The sequence below is a fragment of the Spermophilus citellus genome, assembly GCF_964194105.1.
Source record: "Spermophilus citellus genome assembly, chromosome: 16".
Classification (NCBI taxonomy): domain Eukaryota; kingdom Metazoa; phylum Chordata; class Mammalia; order Rodentia; family Sciuridae; genus Spermophilus; species Spermophilus citellus.
In genome coordinates, this window is record NC_138196.1 from 5,642,638 (window position 1) to 5,660,916 (window position 18,279).

General features: G+C 40.5%; 1 pseudogene across 1 annotated transcript in view; it reads right to left on the reverse strand.

The window, feature by feature from the left end:
* The window catches only part of LOC308635061 (limb region 1 protein homolog), a 31,573-nt pseudogene extending 18,154 nt beyond the window's left edge, over positions 1 to 13,419 (reverse strand). The window contains exons 1-4 of the transcript in view: positions 13,314 to 13,419; positions 12,003 to 12,129; positions 11,476 to 11,544; positions 10,581 to 10,649 (exon numbers count right to left, since the gene is read on the reverse strand). The product of the transcript in view is annotated as a limb region 1 protein homolog (transcript). The remainder of the gene's footprint in view (positions 1 to 10,580; positions 10,650 to 11,475; positions 11,545 to 12,002; positions 12,130 to 13,313) is intronic.
* Between the last annotated feature and the right edge of the window lie 4,860 nt (positions 13,420 to 18,279).

Sequence of the window (18,279 nt, forward strand, 5' to 3'; positions counted from 1 at the left end):
GTCTTGTTTGCTGTGCCACAGAGAGGCTTTCCTCAGACAGTCTGGTGAACCTCATTTGTCTGTTCCTGTTTAAGAATGAAGCAACAGGTCTGGGGCTGGGGCGCAGTGGCAGAGCACTTGCCTAACACAGGTGAGGCACTGGGTTTGATTCTCAGCACCACATAAAAAATAAAGGTTAAATTCTTTATTTAAATAAATAATGAAGCAACAAAAATGCCAATTTGAAGCTCAAGACTCTGTGGATTGGACTGACAATGGTGACACTTCCTGTAGAATCACCTAGCTAACAGCTTATTGCTGGATGTGTAGCACTTTCCTCCTAGACAAGACAGATCCTCAGCTAAGACCCTCCTTCTCTCCCTACAGGACTGAAGCCTGGCTGTCTAGGTGAGGACAGGGAGCCTGTGCATCTCGTCTGTGGCACTCCCACCCTCACTGTACTGTGTCGCGACCCCCTTGCCCGCAAGGAAGACGCAACACCGGGAATCTTCTTACAGCTGTTTATTCAGGCTCTGCAGAGTTCTTCCTCCCCCGGAAGCCCCTCCCAGCCTTAATAAAGTATCCGAACACCCAATGTGAAGCTGCCACGTGGAGCTTTCTCATAGGGTGTCAAAGAACCAAGTGCCAACTCTCCCAAAGAAGGAGTTGTTTGTCACAGACCACAACGAGGCCGGCGCCATCTTGTAATGGCGACCGGTCTGAAGAAACGGCTCACCACAGTTCCCCCTTTTGTTTTCTAAAAACAACACAGGCGAGAGTAGAGGTCCTATCCCACTGTGCAGAAGTGGCTGCATAGTATGGCTCAGCACATACTTATATATTTCTTGCAGATAGAATGGAAAGTTACCAGTAGGCGGGAGCAAGGGCGGGGGGAGACAGAAAGTTCTTGTTAACTCATACCAAGCCTTCAACCAGGAACCTTATCGGACCCAAGCAGGTCAAGACGTTCCCACATGACCGTTATAGGCTGAATAATATGAAAACAGACACCACAAGTCCTTCAAGGCCTGGTGAGCTGCCTCAAGGCCTTGTGAGCTGGCCTCTTTGACATGCACAACAAGAAACCAGGGCTGGATCCAAGCCCTGGGGGCCGGGGGGAGTCCGTGCCAGCAGTTCCCCCTCTTTTGTTTGTGGCACGTCAAAGGGAATCAAGTAGCCCCTGTCTTAGGTCGTTCACTGTCCTTACAGTGCTTACCCGTCTTTGGGGAGGCCCCATTCCCCTGTCTTAGGTTGCAGTGCAAGCGTGAAAGTTGCCCGTCTCTGGGTACTACAAGATCAGCTCGTTGTTGCCAAGGCGTTTAGTGGTATCTATTCAGCCAGTCATTATTAGGTCTTTAATTGGTTCCGGTTCAACAGGGCATAGAGTCAGAGGAGAGGAATAATAAAAATAAGGAAGAAAAGGGGGCAAAAGGAGAAAGGCATGAAGCAGGAATCATTGTAGAAAAATCATCTTCGAATTGGTCGGAGACAAACTTCAGTAAGATCATCTTTGGTTTGTAGGCGTTGATAATGGACCTGTATTGGCTTAGAAGTCAGAATGTTAATTTGGTCTTTAATAAATTGTGTCATTCTCTTGACAAGGCAGGGGCCTACAGCAGCTACAAGAAGGAGACCGAAAAGCGGTCCCATTACAGTGGACATCAAAGGAGTCAGCCATGGGGTATTTTTAAACCATTGTTCAAACCATCCTTGTTGTGCTTCAAACTCCTTTTGTCTTTTAGCCAATCTTTCCGTGACCTTTTCTATAGTTTTAGGATTACCCCAGTGTGATCTGCATAAGCATAACACTGTTCCTATAAAGCTATACATAGTTCTCCTTCCCTTACGAACAATAAATCTAGTCCCCTCCTATTTTGTAACACAACTTTTGAGAGGGAGGTGAGGGACTTTTCCAAGGCGGTAATTGATTTGGCCATGGCTGTTAAATCCTCATTCATAGCCATTTGTAGATTTAGTAATTGACCTCCCTGGACATAGGTGGCTGTCCCTGTTCCTATTCCGGTTGCTATTCTGCCTATGCCCAGTAGGAGGGCAATAGTCATAGTTATGGGTTCTCTGGGGAGCCGAGTATGTCCCTCAAGGTGTCCCAGGGTGTAGTCTGACCCATGATAAGATATCCTCGGCCATAGTTGTACCAACACACAGAAATCAGTAGTTGTATTTAAGACTGCCATGGAAACACAGGGAGTTAACCCAGTATTGCAAGCAAAATAGGACCCTTTGGGACCCCACAAATAATCAGATTGAGATTGATTTATTGGTCGGGTGATGTTGTAGAGATGTTGGTGTGAAAGCGGTACCTTTCCCAAGCAAACCCCTTGTCCCATGACCTCCGTGATAGTTAACTTACAGCTGGGCAGAGAATAACATTTAGGATCTGTAGTGGTATTAGAGGATAAATTAGACAGTATTGCTACCCCCTCATAATAGGGCGGCCTGGAGGTCAAGTATAGCCAGCAATCTTGGGTCCTGTTAGGATTAGTGGCCTTGAGAGCGAAAAAAGCTCCTCGGACCAAATTAAGAAGACGATCTCCAGTTCCAGGGTGTATGGGCTCAGGGGTATAATCAAAGGTTTGATAGCCCATAGTTATTGTTTGACCACTGGGGGAAGGTTTTAATGTTGGGGCTATGGGCTGTTTGGGTCTAGATGAGGCCTTTTGGTCTCCGAGCACCTGATTGGGTCCTATTAGACTCCCAGTAGGCTGTTTTGTGGTCAATTTGAGTCGAAAAAGCAGGCCAGGATTGTACTGTCCGGGGGTGTAAATACGCAGCCCCCAGAGATATCCTTAAGTCCAATCTGTTTGTTGTTTTCCATTGGAAGTATAAACTGAATAGTAATATTTGATTCTCCCTCTATTGTTTGCCAGAAGTGGGCATAGTTATTCCTGGGTGAATTCTTAAGCCAATACCCATTACTAGGGGTTTCACATCCCCACGAGGCACAATAATAGGCCTCAGGTCCTCCACACTTTCAAGTACGTTGTCGTCCCGGGCATAAATACCATGATCAGAACCGACAAGGGGGATAGGAATCCTTCTAAATTCAAAGTGAACAAGGTTATGGATAATAACGTTTGTGGTCCCTGGCAGCATCTATATATTTCCCCCTCCGTAATTTTTTGTAGATAAAGTTTTAAATGTTGATGGGCTCGTTCCACAATTGCTTGTCCCTGGGGGTTATAAGGAATGTCTGTTTTGTGTTCAATTTCCCATTGGGTGCAGAACCGTTGAACTGTTTGGCTTATATATGCAGGTCCATTGTCTGTTTTGAGACAACGTGGACTGCCCATGCAAGAGAAAGCTTTTAAGAGATGTCCAATAACATCTTTGGCCTTTTTCCCAGTGTGTAATGTAACAAAGATATAGCCAAAGTATGTATCAATAGAAACATGTACAAAAGACAGCTTACCAAAACTAGGGAAGTGGGTAACATCAGTTTGTCAGATATCATTTGGTTGTAAGCCTCTAGGATTAACACCCAAACTGGGAAAATGAAGAAATGGAGCACATACTGGGCACAGGGAGACAATTTGTAAAGCTTGATCACGCGAGCATCCTGTGCGGAAGCGTAAAGATTGTGAATTTAGATGGAATTTAGCATGGAGTTGTGAGGCCTCATCATACTTGGTTATAGTGTATACTAGGTCCATATTATGAGTGGCAGCATCTGCTTTAGCATTACCTTCCGCCAGAGGCCCAGGAAGCTCCGAGTGTCCTCGGATATGTCCAATGAATAAAGGATCTCGTCTAGCCCAAACAAGGAGCTGAACCGTTTGTAATTGTTCCATGATAGTGGATTGCCTGCCAATATAAGGGGCTGTTTTAATAACTGAGGCTAACTGAGCAACATAGAGACTATCAGTGTACACATTAAGTGGAATAGAATTGAATAGTTTAAGGGCCATAATTAAAGCCTCAACTTTTGATCTTTGGGCAGACAGTTTAGGAACAGAGTGTCGAATTACTTGAGATCCATCAAACACAACAGCAAACCCCCCTTTAGCTCCGTCTGTAGAAACAGTCTGAGCTCCTGAGATAGGTTCTCTTTTAATAATTTTAGGAAAAATAATAGGACATTTTTTAAGGCCTTCTAGAAGTTTATGTCGGGGAAAGTGATTATCAATTTTACCCTTGAAATTACAAAGGAAGAGACACCAAAGATCATTTTCTTGTTGCAATTTTAAAATCATATCCTGGGTATAGGGTTGGATGAGAATATCGAAAGTCTTTCCAAACAATGCATCACCCAAATATTTGGCTTTCCAAATCAGATTTATTACTAGTTCATAAAAGGGAGTTATTACCCGAGAGTTAGAAGCGGGTAAATGGACCCAATAGATAGGGCCTGCTTGCCAAAACACTCCAGTAGGATTTAATTTTGATGGCAGGATTATAAATGATAGGGGTATAGAATAATCTATCTGGGTAACCTGTATCTTTTGTGGGGCTGTTTTTATTAACCTGAGTGCCTTCAAGGCTTTTGGAGTAGGTTTTCGCAGGGAGGTGGGTGAGGGGCCTCCTCTCAAAAGGTCATACAGGGGTTTAAGTTAGTAGTTTAATATACTTAATGTTTAATCAACAATGTGAATTTATTTACCAAAATTAATCCCTATCTTAAACAGTAAGAATTGTTAGGCAACAAGGATCTTTCTGTAAAGAAATAAACTCACATTCCAATAGGTGTTTGTCATGTCAAAATATGGACAAAATTTTAGCTCACATTAGTATGGTTAAATTAGGAAAATAAACTGAAATATCTTTAAGTTAATTATAGTCAGTTTAGTATATGAAATTTTTTCTCTCTTTTTTGTTTAGATAACAATATAAAAATCTTTTTACTTAGGGAAATGAATAGAAAGACCTTATTTTACCCAAAGATGATTTCTTTCTTCTTCTTAGGATCCATGTGTGCTTTGTCTTTGTTGGAACATCTTGTTCTTTAAAAAAAAATACACTGTGGAACAATTTCTGAAAACCTTAGGATCCATAAACAAATTATTATACTTTGATAAGAAATATCAATGAAAATATAGTTAAAACCCTTAGATATTTTGTAGAAATAATTATAATAATTTATCATCTTATGAGTTTAAACAGTAACTTTGAGAAGGAGAAACTACGTGATTGCATTTTCACTTAAAAGCAAATTTACAGTAAACACATTTATCTCAAATATCTGTAACTGAAAAGGCAGAGTATCTGATAAATGTAAATATAAAACATAAATTATGGGTTTTCTGTTGAAGAAAAACAATTAGGCAAATATATATTAATTAATCAATTAGGCATGTGCTAATTAATTTATAGATTAACAAATATAGGTTATTTAAATATCTAAAAAATATATATTAAGAATAAGAACTTAACTTATAATTGTATTAACTTTATGTAACCACGTGGTCTTAAAATATTTGGATCCATGTTAATTTATTTTTAACTAGGAGTGCACTCTTCTATGTGACGTCACTTGATGTACTGAAATAAGATCCTTGAGTATACATTTTTATTTTTATAGTTAGCAATGAAAATAAGGATTTTTTGGTCATCACAGGAACTTTGCCGGCTTGTTCCTGTGGCAAGCAAATGTATCCTCATAACTTCCAAAATTAAAAGTAAAATATAAAGAAGCATATTTGATATCTCTCATCAATAGAACATTATTTAGTAACACAACTACAGAGAAAAGTCAGGTTATTTAACTTGGAACTAGCTTAAATTTAGGACTGTAACATAGAAAGCTGTGGAATTAAATTTTGTCTGAAAAAGATATCTTTTGTTAGCATTGATAGGCAGGCATGTTTCAAAAATATAGGCTCTGAGTAGCTCCGGTAGAAATCTGAAACACAGCAAAACAGGTCAGTGGCTGGAAGGCGGGACTAGAAGTCCTGTCTGAGTGACTGTGGAAGAACCAATCGGCAGCCCCCAAAAGTGTGGGAGGTGGGACCAGGAAGCCGCTCTTCTGGCTAGGCACCCCATGGTTACCATGGTGATGCAAGCAACATGGAGTCCGCTGCTCATTTTGGAGGCAAAAGTTCCCCAAGGTTTCCTAGCCGATTGCATTTTGTTTGATTTTGTCTGCATTTTTCCCCGCCTGGCCAAGATCTTACTGCGGTAGCAGCTTGTTCTGTCTCTGGACCGCCCCGTACACTCTGGCTTCCGGGGCCCGGGGTGGGCCCCTGTTCCCGTTTCCCGGCTGCAGTGGGCGTCCCTGAGCATCAAACTTGGAATTACGCTCGCTGCTGTAGCTATCTGAGCATAGACCCCAGGACCATAATTAATTTGCTGATTTATGATAGCATATTGTCCTGAGCCTGTTAAAATTTCAAGGTTACACTGTGGGAAGCCGGCGTCCTGATTGACTCAGGCTAGCTCACGACACCTCTCTTGATTTTCACTTTTCCACAACAACAACAACAACAACAACAAAAAAAAAAATCCCTCCGGACAATACAGCCCTGCAAAGTTGTTGCCAGTCACTAGGTGTCAGCTGATTGGCAGAGAAAAACTCGAAGAGAGTCAATGTAAAGGGGGCATGGGGTCTGTAATTAGTAATTGCCTCCTTTAGTTGTTTAATGTCCTTAAAGGCTAAAGAAACATACACTCTGGCCGGCTGTCCATCGGCATCCAGGTTTTCAATTACTGGAAAAGTTTGGGATATCTTAGGCTGCCACTGAACACCCCCCCTGCCTTCTGGGGTTGTCCTCGTTCCAATCGGGGTTATAAGGAGGGAGCGCAACAGGGATCGGGGCCGTAGATGCTTTAAATCTTGACTTCTTCATTCGACCCTCCAGTTCCTCTATCTCCCTTTCCAGTTCCTCCTCCTGCCAGCTGTTACCATGGAGCCCAGTTAGTAACTCCCTTATCTTAGAAATGTACTCAGCACTGTGAAGCCCAGCTCAAGGCCAGAGGCCTTGTTACATATTTGTGTGAAAAACTAGTAAGGGAGTGTCTAGCGCCTGGAGTGCTGATCTTTTCAGACAGTAGCCAAATAAAACAGGACACAGCAACAAAAGAAACACAGAAAACAAAAGTGAAAGTACACAGTGCAGCTGCAATAAAATATGAGGCTCTCTCTGTCTTTGTAGAGGAGCTGACTCCGCTTTGATTGCGGGTCCCACTAACCGGGACTATCAGGTCCCGCCCACCGGGACTATCGTGTCCCACTCACCGGGACTGTCGGGTCCCACCCACGGGGACTGTCGGGTCCCACCCACGGGGACTGTGGGGTCCCACTTACCGGGACTGTTCAGTGCACCACCTCTGACGACTTGCAAGTTTTGATTTTCCCGGGTTTCGGCACCACTTGTCGCGACCCCCTTGCCCGCAAGGAAGACGCAACACCGGGAATCTTCTTACAGCTGTTTATTCAGGCTCTGCAGAGTTCTTCCTCCCCCGGAAGCCCCTCCCAGCCTTAATAAAGTATCCGAACACCCAATGTGAAGCTGCCACGTGGAGCTTTCTCATAGGGTGTCAAAGAACCAAGTGCCAACTCTCCCAAAGAAGGAGTTGTTTGTCACAGACCACAACGAGGCCGGCGCCATCTTGTAATGGCGACCGGTCTGAAGAAACGGCTCACCACAGTACTGGGCTAAGACCTGCCCTGTGTTACCCTCAGAGTAACCCTCACTCCTCTCCTCAGGAGGGAGACAGGTGCCTGGAACCTTGCTCAGAGGGAGATGATGTGGGACTGAGACCCCTTCCCAATAGGCTTTTCAAGCAGCCCTCCTCACTGAGCTCTCACTACTCCGCTTGGTGGTGCCACCCTTTGAGACTCCGGGGGAGACTAGCATATAGACCAAACACACCTGGCTTAGGAGTCAGCTTTCTTGATTCTGCTAAATTGGCTTTTTCCAAAATTCTCTCAGGTCTGCTATATTCCAAAATTTTATTATAGTTTTCTTCTCTCAATTTTTCACCCCTGTAAGTGTATGCTTCTCTGAACCTAGCGTTCCTATCTGTGAGACTGGGTGTATCTATTAGGAAGCTCACCACTAAATAAGAAAATTCAGAGTAGCTTAAAAGTAAGGAAATAAGTTCACGTAATTAGCAGCTTGGAACATAGAGCAAGCTTCCAAGTGAGTTTTCCAGCAGCTCAACAGTGACATCAAGGGACTAAATTGTGCCACCCACATTTTGGCTGAGAGACTGGTGATCTTTCTCCTTTCATTTAACTCTATAATTTCTATTTTGCTGTTTTTTTCCTCTTTCCCCAGCTAGTGGGATTCCTGTTTATCCCCGTCCCCCCCCCCGCCCCGTGTTAGGCACTTCAAGGTCACTTTCCCATTCTCATTCCATTCCATATCCACACAATGCTCTCTAACTCCACAGGGACGCTTTCTAGGAAAAGCTCATGACTGTTTCATCTCATCATCACTCACTGCTCCCCACTCATCTCCCCAACTCCTTGATCTTGCTGAGGTTGTTTAACAAGATCAAGGAGTTGGAGAGATGAGTAGGGAGCAGTGACTGATGCTTTAAAAATATTTAGCTTAATAGCCAGGTGTAGTGACACAGGCCTGTGATCTCAGCAACTCAGGAAGCTGAGGCAGGAAGATCGCAAGTTGGAGGCCAGCCCCAACAACTTAGTGAGACCATGTTTCAAAATAAAAACACAAAAATGGCTGGGGATGTGACCTAGGACATGCCATCTCCCTGAACTGAAGTTTGTTCAGCCATAAAATACCACCACCTAACTCATGGGTTTCTCATTTATAATACCACCTAACTCATGGTTTAATCATCAGGAGACACTGAAATGTTGTGTCCGATACAGTGCTTATCACTACAGGTTGTATAACCAACCACTGTTATTATGTGCTAGGAGTAAGAAAGAGGCAAATATAAATATGGCTTTGAGGAGGTCATTAATAAGAGACGGGTTTGGGAGACAAATTAGCCTGAGGAGGGGAGACAAATAAGGAGTTTGGTTCTACATGCTGAGCTTGCAGCTCCATGAGGTACTGGATAGCATTTGAGGTGCTAAAGGCTATTTCCAATGTCTTCTCATTAGAATCAGACATTTAGAGGTGAGGTCAGAGTGGCAGGGGTGGTCCAGAGCACCCAGAAGAGCATTAGCAGAACTTCAGAACACCAGAGGACCTTCGGCCTATTTCTATAGGAAGCAGGGAGAAACTATAGGAATAGAATGTCACAAAGCCTCTCTAAGATTTGACAGCATGTGTGCTGTGGGTGTGCATACATTTATGGAGCAAATATAAAGTTAGACTTTATTTTTTAAAGAAGATATGATGAGATTATAATTTTCAAAATTAAATAAGCATTTACTAAATGATTATCTACTACAACATTTTCTCAGGGTTTTCCTTTAATGAATCACCGTGATAGGGGTGATAAACCCATAACTAAAATAATGTAGTATTAGTCAGTTAAAAAGGTGAATGTGAGAAGTGCAGAGGAAGGAGTTTGATTCTCGGCCTAGAGCAGAAACACGAGGTGCAGAGCCTGCGGCTGATGCTGGAGTAGGTAAGAGGGACAAAGGCATGACTGGAGGGGAGCGGCACAGAGCCGTGCGGGAGCTAGAGAAAGACTGCAGAGGGGTAGGAGAGGTCAATCAGAATGGGCTAGGAAAACCCAAGAGCATGAAGGGGTTAGAGTTGAATCTGTCAGCAATGACGATCCAGTGAAAATAACTTAAGTGGCAAATTCCTAATTACAACCAAGAAACTATTTTCTCATTATTAAATATCTGACAAAATAGTTAAAGATAGAAGAAACTTAAGAACAGGTCATCAGAATTACTATCAATTCAAAATCATTTTTAAGGGCCTTAAGACATTTATTTATTGTCTTTTGAGTCACATATTTTATTTTTTTCCAATTTTGTATTGGTTCTTTTTAATTATAAATAGCATTAGGGTTCATTTTGATATAATTATAAAAGCATGGAATATAATTTGTTCTAATTCAATCTCCAGTACTTCTCCTTTCCCTCCCCTCCTCCCTCCTCCTGCTCCCTTCTCTGTACTCTACTGATCTTTCTGCTATTGAAAATCATTTTTCAATGAATATAGAGAGCTGGGCAATCCCTGCAACATGGGAGGTTGAGGCAGGAGGAACACAGGTTAGATGCCAGCCTCAGCAACTTGGAGATACGCTCTCTCAAAATAAAAATCTCTGGGGAATGTAGTTCAGTGGTAGAGTGCCTCTGGACTGAATCCCCAGTACCACCAAAAAGAAATAAATAAAAGAATAAGCAAAGTATAATTCAATTATAATATATAATGTGCAAATTTTCAAAAGCATTCTGCTTTGTAAATCAAAACATGCAGTTAATTTTCAAACAATAGAATTGTTTGATATAAAGCAATGAATATCTGTAAATATCTGCAAAATTTTCTCTTAAAATTGCCTAGCCAAATTTTTACCAAAGTGCCTATAATTAGTACTTTTAAAGCAAAAACAAATATGGTTTCTAAACATAAAAAAAGATTTTAAAAAATGTAAAATTTAAGTAATAAACCTACAAAAATACTCTATTTCTAAAGGCTAATTCACAATCTAAAAGAAGTTCAAATGTAAATATATTTAATTAATAAGTCAAATAATTTATAATAGAATACTTACTGCTGGCTTCACTAGCAACTGGCCCATTACTGTGAACATGTGGGAAAGGCCAACTGGTGTACACACTGCAGAAATGGGAAGACCACCAACAGAGAGATATATACTTTAGAGCTCAGAAAGATAAAGCACAGAAAACTAAAACAACTCAAACAGCATTGTTTTAAGTAAATTCTTGACTCCAACAGATTCTCCCAGTTCTCTGTCAGAAGGTTCTTGCATTTCATCCATGAAGAGGCTAGAGGAGCAGTGTGAGGGGAGGGCAGCATGACATCTGATGAAAGGTAGTTAAGGCGAGAGAAGGTTCAGGACACTTAAGATTCTAACAGTGGGATGACAATAAGTACTTTTGTTTAAAATAAATTGTATAAAACCAAGCAAAGAACAGATTAAATTTCATGTACTGGTGGAAGTGAGAACCTGAAAAGAATATTTAATAGTGACAACTATAGTCTTAAGTCCTTTGAAATACATTTAACAACTAATCCCTAAGATAGGATGTGATGCCTCAAGTAAAACAAAACAAGTTTTGAAATAAAAAATCACAAATTCATCACATATTAACCTACCATTTCCATTTAAAAATAGACTCTGGTGCTCTGAATGGGTTGGGGTGGGGTACTGAACATGTGAACAGGAAGCGAGCAAGACAGAGTATAAGAATGTATGTCGGGGGGTGTCCCTCTCTCTTTCTTTTTCCAACCTAGCAGAAAGGCTTTCCTCAGAGAATAAAAAAAGCATATTATTATTTCAAGATTTCAGTTTATCGAATTTATCTTGAATAATTAAAAATTCTCCAAGTTGTTAAGGAATCTCATCAGGAAGCTTTCTCAAAATTTCCCAGAATACAAAACAACTACTCTCCTATCAATATCAGGTCAGAAAAATACTTACAGAGAAGTAACAAACATCCCATCAATGATATACAGGAATATAAATAGGGTAGGTAGAACTCCCAGAGGTCTATAAAAAATGTAAATAACTTTAATAAGTTCAAAATACTGCACATTAAGATGTTTTATCTTAATATAGGCTGACTATATTTAAAGTATAATAAACACTGTAATTGCTTATTTGAGTGTAATAAACCATATAATTTCTAAATTGTATGAATAAAAAAATATAAAATAGAAGGATAGAAAATAACCCTTTTGCAAAACCTGTTTGGAGGAAGGAAAAAAAAAGAGCCTCTCTAAAATTTTAAGAACAGAAACCAATTAATTAAAAATAAAAGGCTTCTTACTCATAAAACAAATGTACATTCATTTCTTAAATACATATAAAGTCTTCTTAATTCTGTAAATCAACATCAAGGGTGAACTATATAAAGAATTATTTAAAATGTTATTAAAGTCATATGTAATTATATCCCAAACTATGGTCTCCATTATAGAAACTGATTAATACAAGTAAATCCGCACCATATAAAGATTCCATGCTTGCAGCATCGTTGTCAATCAGTGCTGAAGCCACCCACACTATCCCAAGAATCAGTAATGCCAGCAGCAGCAGCATGACCAGAGTTTCCAAGATGCGGGCTCGTATTCCCTGAAAATGTGTAAGAGAGATGATTTTAATATTTCATTTCATTTCATGAACAATTAGGCTTCAGTCCATATAAAAGCCTATATAATCCTTTGGGAGGAAAGGAAATACTTTATTAGATTTATTTATATATTTATGAAATTTACCTTGTTAATTTACATAATGTTTATTACATCTAAATTTATTTAAATTTTTATTTATCAAAAATTTAATATAAAATGCTTAGTTTATAATGAATAGACTGAGTTTTCAAAATTATAGTAAATACTATCAAGCTTGGAGTAAACTACAAAAAAAATTATGAAAACACTTTATGGAACCATTTTGAATAATTACTTTCCTAACACTTTTCACAAAGAAAATAATTTATGAATTTCTGCCTATGATTCTAGTCAAGGGGCTCCAAGGCAGTTGTTGCAGCAGAGGGCCAGTCTGGGGAACACAGCTTGGTGGGAGCATGGTGCACCAACTCCCAAGGCAAGAACCCACACAGCAGCTGGTGACCTCCGGAGCCCTCTAGCGTGCAGCTGCAGAACTACTTGCTGCAATCCAACACCACAAACTCCAAGGGTACTATGGCAACTGCACATACTTCCCTTCTCATATTTGATAGAATTTGTGTTAATTCACAAGGCTGGAATATAATAATCATTACGTACATTTTCAAATGTAAAATAAATTCTGACCTAGGGACCAAACCAGAGGCCAGACTTTTAAACTTGAAAACAAGACAAACACAGAAACTTCTTTATACTCCTGCAAAGTCACCAAATAATTGTTTCTGTACCTAAACTTAAAGATGTATATTATTGTTTTATACCTATAACATCTAACACAACAAAATTATAAGTATATATGTGTTTCTCAATAAATCATGTTATCCTTCACTCCATATTATAAGTTAAATAAAGACCTAAAACATACATTCATTTCAATTTTGTCCTAAATATTCTTTTCTATTATCTCAATCGCAGAAATAGGATGCACTTAAATCACAGTAACCCTAGTTACACAAATTCAATATAGAGAGGAAATGTCTTAAAGCCATGGAGACTTAGTCCAAGGCCTGCGTGAGAACCTGAGACGAGTGGCTTTCTCTTGCCAAACCCTCAACAGTGTCATAGCCTTGCCACAGGGTTGCCCTTGGCAGACTTGAAACACTACATGGGATGTGAACGCCAGCTCACCTGAAGCGCACACATTAAGGAAGGCTGGAGAGCCAGGACCAACCAGGTCTGCATTTTAATACATGAACTCTAACACCAAGCAGCTATTGTTCACCTGAGAAGAAACTGAAAAAGTCATAAACTGCTACAGCCAAACATAACGGCCAGCCACAGTATTTCTTTACTGGAGAAGCTTTTAAATCTCCACTTCACAACTTCATACACCAAAACACACCATCACCTTTCACCCTCTTTTCCTCCCACCCTCTATTCTAATCAACAGTGGATACACATTAAACATTCTGGTGCCTATACACAAAACAGGTAAGGAGAGAGGAGGACTTTGGCAGTGTGTGTCATGCCCTCCCAGCTACCTTTTCTGCCTCCAGCCTGTCCCCAGAAATATGTGAGATAACCAGCAGGGTTCCCAAAACATGTAACTCGTGGGTTTTAAGAATCAGGATATCTGAGCTAAACAGTTTAATATTGTTGGATTATAATACAGTAGGGCTCCTAGGACCTGTCTGAAACTTAATATTCAAAAAAATTATAAAATTAGGTAGAGAGAAGTGATGGGAGGGGAGGGGAGGGGAGGGGGGATAGGAAAGATAGTAGAATGAAATAGACATTATTATTACTGTGTGTATATAGATGACTGCATGACCAATATGATTCTGCAACCTGTACACTCAGAAAAATGAGAAATTATATCCCATCTGATTCAAATGTATGATATATCAAAGTCATTGTACTGTCATGTATAACTAATAAAACAAATAAAAAAGTTTTAAAAATTACAATTATGTTAAATAATTATAATAACATAAGTATAAGCATCATGATAATAAATTTTGGGAAGCCAATCACAATAAGACTTACAAACTTCTCTGGCTGTCAGGTAAGAAATATTTGTTAGCAATTCCACTTATTTTCTTCAAACACACCCCTCAGTCCGGAGGCACCTCTCCTCAGTCTCGACACCTGACAGAGGCAGAGACAGTCTTATTCTGGACTGCCTTCTTAGGATGAGTATAATAGCACTCAGCCTTCCATCTGGACTGTGCCCTCTGAAGCAGAGGACAGACCTGTTTACTGTCCAGGACAATAGAGACGTGACCTCCAATCACAGGTCAGACAGGCTTGCTTGCAGCCCATAATGAATGCTGTGGGCTCCCCAAGCCTGGGTCTCCTCAGCTGTGACCCATGCCCACAGTGGGGCAGGCAGCCTCTACCTAGCTGTGGGGCTCAGGGTAAGAGGAACCTCCTCAGGAAATTTTTGCCCTTACTGTGCTGTGCATGACAAAGCCCTCTGTCTCTGACCCAGAAATCTCAAATCTCCAGCCAACATCCACAAACCTGGCAGGCTGTCAGCTCCCAAGCAGGATAAAGTCTCAGAGCCTTCACAGGACTTGTCAGTTTTGGCATTATCGAAAAAAAAGAACAAGCACACATCCAAGTTGGGTTAAGGAATATGAAAAGACTATCCAGATCTAGCAATGATCCCAAACAGTGGGCAAGCTGACAAAGATGTCCATGCACCTACTGCTGGTGCACATCAGAAGGCTGTGCCATAGAAAGGATGTGGACAAACCCATGAGTGCCATGACTAGCAGGATGGACGTCACCCTGACTGGAACAGTAAGGCCAGCAATACCAGCTTAGAGATCTCACAGGCATGATGCTGAATGAAGAAGTCCTACGCTCAGTAAATGGTGCCAAGAATGAGGCCACAGAGCTTTGTGTCACCTGAAGACATTAGGAATTTGGTTTGGCCACAAGCAGTCATAAGGTCACTAGGGATAAAGGTTCCTTGCTTAACGGGGCAGGCCATGGCCTTCTCCAAGCTCCATTGTCCCTCACACCCTACACCAACTCAAATGCCACACAAAAAAGGACATGTGGGCTAAAGTGGCAGTCTCTCCGTCCTGAGGGGAAGGGAAATCACACATACCCACGGGAGTATGAAAGGGACTGCAGGCAGGAGGGCCTCAAACTTCTATGGCTCTGCTGACTATAGTGGCCCAGGGCACCCTTCTAACTGGGCCTGGGAAATGGCTACACAGAACTGCTGGTAAATGATGAAAAAAAAAATTTAAATAGAGACAAATATAAATAATTACCTGTTTGGTTACACACTAAAATGCAATGACAAAAAAAAATTTTGAAAGAAGTGATTTAATGATGATAATTCTAGTCATCTTACCAACAACTTGATGTTTAGATAGAAGGAGAAAAAGAATTCAAGAAAACCTCCATTTTAAATAAAAGTCATTTAAATTATGTCCCTCTTTATTCTGGTAATAGAGAAATTGAAATAATGCTATTAAACATTCAAGATTAACACTAATCTTACTAATATCAAAGTCACAGTACTGGGCTGGGGTTGTGGCTCAGCGGAGAATGCTACTCTAGCACATGCAAGGCCCTGGGTTCAATCCTCAGCACCACATATAAAACATAAATAAATAAAATAAAGGTATTGTGTTCAACTACTTCTAAAAAATAATATTTTTTTAAAAAGTTACAGTACTAGGACCTGGTATCAAAAGCAATATTACTAAGATTTTATAGAAAAGAACAATCAACATAATAAAAAGCAGAAAACAAGTTTAGCAAAATATTAACAACAAAATATATTAAAAAATACTGACACAGAAAACATAAAAACCAAATATACCCACTATAACTATATAGGCAGATTAGGTAAAAAAAAATCAGCTGTATAAGCCATATCTATAATAAAACCATACTAAAAAAAAATCAGTGAAAGCCATGCATGGTGGCACATGCCTGTAATCCCAGTGGCTAAGGAGGCTGAGGCAGGCAGATAGCAAGTCCAAAGCAGCCTCTGCAAAAGCAAAGTTCTAAGTAACACAGTGAGACTCTGCCTCTAAATAAAATACGAAATAGGGTTGGGGATGTGGCTCAGGGGCCAAATGCCCCAGAGTTCAATCCCCAATACAAAAAAAAAAAAGAAAAAAAAAGAAAAGAAAAAACTCATAGGGCAAAGAAAATTTGTATTCAGACATTCAAATAAGTTTTATTACTAAGGAAATAAAGTGCTCAAAATTTACAAAACCTGGACTGGAGTTGTGGCTCAGTGGTAGAGCGCTTGCCTAGCAAGGCCCTGGGTTTGTTCCTCAGCACCACATAAAAATGAAAAATAAAGACATTGTGTCCACCTAAAACTTTTTATTTAATATTTATTTTTTAGTTTTTAGGTAAACTAAAAAATAAATATTAAGAAAGAAAATTTGCAAAAAAAAAACCTAAATAAGACACGATAAAGGAAGAAATTAAATGTAGCAATTAACAGGGGAAAAAAAGCAAAACAGTAAGAAAATTAAAAGATGGCTCTTTAAAAAGGATTTAGATAACTATCTGGCTAGAACAATTAAGAAAATAAAAGAACAAAACAGTAGGAATGAGAAAAAATACAAACAAGATACAGAATACATTTTCAAAAGAATACCAAATACAATTCTCTTGTCAATGAATTGAGAAATAGGATGAGATGGGTAGGGTCTAATTCTAGAAAATATATGTTATTAAAACTGACTCAAGCAGAAGAGAGAGAAAAAAACAAAAGAACATTATCCTTTGAAGAAACTAAAAATATTGGCAAAGAACTTTTTTTTGGAAAAGCTGTTAGCATGATTGTTTTACAGATGAGTATATTTGAAACTTCCAAATAACAGAATTTCCATGCTAATTTTATTCCAAAAATAGTATGAAAAGTTTCATAAACAATTTTTTCAGATATTAAAGACAAGCATATATACCTACACATCCAACTATAAAAGACTGAATGAATTATGACACTTCTGCAGAGTAAGAAGCTATGTCTTAAACTATAAGAAATGTTCATAACACAATTCCACCATGTGGAATTAAAGTCTGCAGACCTCAGTCTTTAAAAGTACATTCAGAGCAAGCAAGTGTAATCAGTATTATACTAACAGTCTTTATCTCTAGGGTTACAATTTTGGAGAGTTGTTTTTCTTATACACTTTTATGCTTTTCTATTTTTCCAAATTGTCTATAGTGAGTATATATGACTAAATAATTTTTAAAACAAACTAATATTTCAATTTTTTTTTCTTATAAAGGTTAAATTCCTCAAGATTGTCACCCAAAACACAACTTAAAATTTTCCTAGTTCAGTTTGTAAGCTAGACAGGTATTTGGACATTCGAACTTTTGTTTGAGGTTTTTCTTTTTGCCTATTACCCAGAGAATTCTGCTCTTCAAGAGTGAAAACACACACTGACTGGACCAGAAAATGACTGTGATACAATTCCTCAAGTTAATTGCTAAATTCCTCGGTACCTTTAGAGAATGGCTAAGGAAAAGGAATCCGGAACCCTATGAATCTTGTATTTCTCAACCTCCACATGGCGATATTTTGCCATGAGCATGAAAACCACTTCTTGAATAAGTCTCCGTATTTCAAAAGCTCCTTCAAATAAAAACTTAGGGGGGGAAAGTATGCCTGCCAACTCCTAGCCCTAGCACCGTCCTCACCAAAGCAGGAAATAAAGGAGATGGAGGGAGAGTGGGCGGCAGACGCAAGTGTTTGAATGGACGGAGGAAGCGCTCTCCCGCCACGCTGCGCCCCTAGGCTCCGGGACGCGGCCCCCGGCCCACCAGGCAGCCTTCCGGTGCCTTCCTCCCGCAGGCCTCCGCTCCCCCTGGCCCCGGACTCCGCGCTCAACTCCCGCCACCCCCGCCGCAGCCCACACGAGAACCCACGCGCTCCCCGCCCTCGCGGCCCGGCGCCGTCCCCTTCCCAGGCCCTCTCCCGGCCCTCAGCCCGAACCCGGTGCCCTTGGGCGCGAACGCTCGCCGCGCCCTCCCCCACCCTCGCCAGGCCTCAGTCGGGAACCGAAGCCACGAGGGCCGCGCTCCGCTCCGCTCCGTCCAAAGTGGCTCTGGCAGGCTGGGCCTGGCGGAGGCGGCGCCCTGGTGGCCGCCACAGGCCTCTCCA